We start from the raw sequence: 5876 nt of genomic DNA on the forward strand, positions 1-5876 counted from the left end.
AACACCAAAGCAGCGTCTCTGATTGCTTTGATAGTTTTTTTTTATTGCAGAGAGTTTATAATCTAAGCAATACGGTTACATCTCTCATGTGCGACGGGTTGTCACAGGATTTTGACGTCATTTTTGGGCCTACGTGGATCCCTCCATGCAGGCTTTGGTTGGCTTCACTGTCCAATCTCTGGCTTACCCCCTTGGCTACCACATGCCATCGAAGCAGAAGTTAGCGTCCTTTCACTCCACTTCAAGAAGCTCTTGAACACTCAATTCTTCTGAGAACACTTTCTCCTATAACACCTCTAACCCCTGACCTCTAAGCATGCACTTCCTGTTCTCTTCTTCCTTTATCTCCTTACAACTTGCAGTCTTGATTGTACTTTGTTAACTCTTATTGCTTCCCCTGTATCTATCCCATTTATACTGTATGCATTAATAGGCTAGCTCTCTTACTATTGTTACTCATAGATCACTTAACTTGCTGATGCTTGTCTGTTGTTCCTCAAACAAATGTAAGTCACTTTGAATAAGTGTCTGCCAAATTAGTAAATTTAATGTCTTCTAATATCTTTAACTAAGTCCAGTTGCCCTTGATTTAACCTTCCCTGCCTGACTGAGAATTTTCACAGATATTGAGGCATACAGACTTTAAACTTTGGGGAAAAGGGCACTATCAGATCGGTTGGTATCAGCAGATACCCTGAGTTGAGGCATTGGAGTTGTTATGAGTAGAGAAAAAGGTGAACAGATGCATCCCTACTTTATAGTGGCATTTCTTTAAAGCATCAGAGACAGTGGCACAGGTTTATATGTTTATAATGTATAAAACACAAACATCTACATATGCAAAGAGTAAAAACGAAGGGCACAAGTAAAAAAAAAAATAGAAAGGCTAAAAATCTATAACCTGAAAGATCCCTTGTTACTGTCTCTTCACGTCATGAAGTTGGATGAGAAGTTAGAGTTTGAGTTTCAGTCAGATGTTACATCACTGATATTTCTGTGGCACAGTCACTGACTATGACACACCTGGTCACTACCATCTACAGCAAACTGCCATTCAGGAAATAAACAGGATGGGATGAGGAACGGAGGGCAGAGGGAAGGGGAGAGGTGCTGTACTGTAAATGCAAATGGTGCTCTTTTCTTCTCAAATTATCAGCCATCAACCCTCACGACTTGTAAATAAACAATGCACAACTATTACACCCTACGTCCCATGCCAACACACACACATACACACCAACATCTTTAAATACCCCAGCTCTGACGACTGAGATAGCACTGCTCATCAAATTTATGCGTGAGCAAGCCCAGGCTAAATTTGCAGCGAGGGAGCCAACTTACGCAATCCTCCCTGGTCTCCCTCCTGTCTATACAATGGCTTAAAAATCCTCACAGTTCTCAAACCCTCCCCAGATCTCCACTCCCACACTACACACTACAACTCCGGCACTATTCCTGTGCCAGCCCCCACCGCTGTGGCACAAAAATACCAGCACCTCCAAGAACAGACGCCAAGCCTGTCAGAGCATCATCAAATCCCACAGGACAGCTGATGGGGGGGTGGGGGAGAGACGAGAGAACAAGAAGAAGAAGAGCAGGTGGAAGGATGAGCAGCATAGCCGCTGTCGAGAGAGACAAATCAGTCAGAGAGAGTCAGAAAGAAGAAAATAAATACTCTCTCTATATGAGGGAGAGGGCACAGTTTACAGATATATCCTGGTAGATCAGCCACAAACTGTTTCTCTTTCTTTTAATCTGCATGTGCTCTTCTGTGGAAGTGTGTGTTGTTATATTACAACATTTATGAGGACCATGTGAGGCGATAACACTCATTCTACCTGTCAAAGAGTCACACTCACAATGCTTTATTTTAACACAAGTAGTGTATAAACATTTAATAAATAGTTTATAACACACCATATTGTCAATGTAAGCAGACATAAGTGTTAACTATCTTCGATGATGGTGTATAAACAAATAATGAATGAAAATATAGTAAAACACAGTTGTAATCAGGGCTGGACAGGTAATCTGACATACCGGGCAAATGCCAGGTGGGCCGACGCACCTTTTGGGGCCGGTGTAACGTAAAAAAACAAACTCTTCAGACGGCTGCCACCAAATTCGTGAAAATATGTTATGTATGTTTGCTATCGGGACTGCAGTACCCGATGTAGTGCAGGCACAGGCACTTGAATGAGTAAAGGAGAGCCTTGGCCAGAGAAGGAGGCGTGTGTTAGCAAACCAGAGTGACAAAGTGACCGTGATGGGCCGAGGAAGAGAGAGAGACGGGGGAGAGTGGAGGTGAAGTGGTAAGCATGGAGTAGCTCAACCTGTAGGGAGGGAGCAAGGAGGGTCATTTACACTGGGGACGCTGGAGACATGTAGCCACCACTTTTTGAAAGCATTTGTTAAAAATGTTCTGAAAAATAGCTTCCATCAAGAAATGCTGATTAACAAATAAAAATGCTCTGAGAAAGGTTTTTTTGCACAATAAGCCTGCAATGCAATGCAAATATAGAAGAAAACTATGTTGTCCAAAAAAAGTAACTTAGGCTAAAAACAATAATAAGCTACTGATTACTGCATTACATTACATACATTACATATTTTTATATTCTGAATTGTCACCTGCCACCTGAATTTTGTTCTTCCCTGCTGCAGAAAATGTCTCCAGAATGCAGGAAATTAAGTGTTTAATGCTTAAAATCTTTTGGGGGAGGACCCCCAGACCCCCCATAAATGCCATTTTTTGTTGCAGTCCAGCCCTGGTTGTAATAATATAAAATATGCCCTCATAGGAAAAGTTACACTTGTTGATAAACACTTTTCATTAATAAATACTTATTTGTGCTTATAACTACATTACAGTGTGTAATAAACCATTTAGTAAATGTTTATGTAGTGCTTATGAATGTAAACATAAGTAAAGTGTTACCTGGGTGGTGACATTTTATATTTCTAAAATAATTATTATTACACTGTAAGGTTTATCTTTCAGTTTAAGGAAGACACGAGGACCACTGTTCGCATATACTGGCATTCACTTTTCTGGAAATACCAGACTCCCATGCCATATTCTGTATTATTTTATGTTTTATGTTTTATGTTTACGTATGTTGTACTTCACTACATGTGTAAACAAATATCCTCCACACAGGTGATTTAACTAATTATGTGACTTAACCAGCTGGGTGCAGCTGTGATGATTTAAGTATGCACTGTTAAAGGAAGTAAATAATTGTAACTAATTTGGATCACTTTGTAGATATCTGTTTGGACTTTTTCATTAAGAAAAATGTATCAACAACCCATTAATATTTAATTAAAGCTCAACATGCCAGTTGTAATTTATTATATGCTTGGAAATTCAGTAAATACAGTGTGGAAGGCGATGACGATAATTTTGGCAGTCCTAATGTTTTTTTTAATCAAAGCTCATGTTAATTATTATTAGATTATATTTTTGTGTTGAGGTTAGTCATGTATAGGGTTGGGTATCGAGAACTGGTTACAAGTTGGAACCATTACCAAATTTCCAAAAAACGTGGATTTGTCAAGACACATACATTTTGATTCTGCTTATCGGTTCCTAAGTATTTGCATATTTCAGTTGTGCTCCTCCTCATTGAACTGCAGTAAGCATTTTACAGTCAATGAAAGTTGCACTTAGGCTGCCAGGACCTGCTACACAAACGCTAACCCTAACAGTAGCAACATCTCACACTGAGTTAACACAGGTCAGCTGACATTCACCTTTTATTTTGAATGTAAACAAATGATGTCTACAAATTATTCATATTCATATTTTTCTTAGATATGAGTTCATCGTTAGGTGAGTACACACAGAGAAGATGAGCAAGAAAGTGGATGAATGTCACAGAGTGGTGACAAGATTTGTGGTGAAGGGGCTGGAATCAGAGCTGAGATTCGATAACAAAATCAATATCTAGTGGTGAGATTTGAGGTTAGAGAGAATGTATGTTTTAATGTTTAATAATTTATGTTTAGCAACGTTAGCAGAATGGCTCTAGCAACCTTGGTCTGTTAGTTTGGTCCAGACTAAAATATCTCAACAACTGTTTGATGAATTGCCAAGAAATTTGTACACACACTACTACTACTACTACCTACTGACTTCAGTGATCCCCTTGATACTTCTTCTTAGAGCCACCAGGTTGACATTTATGTGTTTTAGTGAAAATTTCTTGACAAGGACATGGATTGCCCTGAAATTTCAGGCCTCCATCAGGATACATTGTAATATTTTTGTTGATCCTCTCACTTTTCATCTAGCGCCATCAACTAGTCAAAGTAAATTTGTCCAAAACTTTGCTTTATGATAAAGAATTTGCACAACTGATGACATTCCCATCAGCCTCAGCCTTATTTTGTGTTTAGTTCAAATTAGCGAAATGTTAGCATGCTAACCAGTAAACCAAGATGTTGAACATGCAAACATTATACCTATCTAACATCAGCATGTTAGTAACCTGACATGAGTATTTAGCAGAAAACACCTAAGTGCAGCCTCATGGAGCTGCTAACATGGCTGTAGTCTTCTCTGAAACAGAGAAGGTGATGTGGCTCAGGAGTTGAGGGGTTGTTTGCTCACCGGAGAGTTGGTGGTTTGACTCCCGGTGAGTGTGTGTCAAACTTTCCTTGGGTAAAACACTGAACCCTAAATTGCTCCTGGTGGCAGTGCCATCAGTGTGTGAATGGGTTAATTTATGTTCCCGCTCATCAACGGGTGTATGTAGTGGAGTGAAGCTTTGAGTGGTCGGAAAGACTAGACTAGATAGACGCTATACAAATAAAGACCATTTACCATGTAGAAGAGCACATCTGTACTGAGGTTTGTAGCTAATTCATTTTACAAGCGTTGCTGAGTTGTCACATCGGCTGACCTTCCAGAGCTGAACACTCTGGATTCACAAACAAGAGGAAGGGTTTGGAAAAATTTAAATGAGATAATAAAGCGGGCAGAGCTGATGGAGAGATGAATCTATGGGCTCGCTCTCCTCTCCCTACCTTTACCTTCCTCCTCCTCTCTCTGTCACAGTGTAGATGGATGGTTGCCGAGGACAACCTGTGTGTACTCACCTAACGATGAACAGGAAGTGGTATGTGAGCAAAGGTGCTATTAATAGCAGCATGTGTAGAAAGGACATTTGCTGGCTCGCAGATGTGTGTGTGTGTGTGTGTGTTTGTGTGAGCACCTGTGTGAGAGAGCAGCCAGCATGTAACAGGGAGGAGGAGGAGGAGGAGGAGGAGGAGGAGGATGCAGATTGTGAGACTCAGACAGTTACTAGAGAGAACAGGAGGGGGGATAGAAAGACTGAGGGATGGATGGAGGGAGTAAGGGAACATAGTGGAGGTGGGGGCGAGTGTGTGTTGACGCTGTACGTGGCGTCAGTGCGATAAGAATAGAGATGGTGCGTGTAGCGCTGCTGAGACATCACCCTCACACCCTCAGTGGGGCAGGCAGTACTCACTCTGACTCTGTGTGTGTGTGTGCACATATATTACCCAGGGTATGCTCATGTGTGCATGGATGACTAAACTGTTGGGGTTGCAGTGATTTCTTTTTTATTTCTCAGTTGTGTAATAACAGTTATGTGTACCCTTTCATTCATGGTTCATTTTTAGAAACATTTTCATTTTCTTCTCATCGTTGCACAATTTCTAAAGAGCAATTCGAGAATATGATAATGACGTTGAGAAAAAAGGGAAATAATGTGGACTTTCTTTAGGTTTTTAAAACAAATTTCTTTTAAATAGTGCAGTGCTTTGAAAGTGAATAAGGACAACTTTAAAATCACATTTGTATTTAAGAAATCCATTTTATTACAATATGGAGTACTATAACAGGATTA

Source organism: Micropterus dolomieu, linkage group LG17 (assembly GCF_021292245.1).
Source record: "Micropterus dolomieu isolate WLL.071019.BEF.003 ecotype Adirondacks linkage group LG17, ASM2129224v1, whole genome shotgun sequence".
Lineage (NCBI taxonomy): Eukaryota > Metazoa > Chordata > Actinopteri > Centrarchiformes > Centrarchidae > Micropterus > Micropterus dolomieu.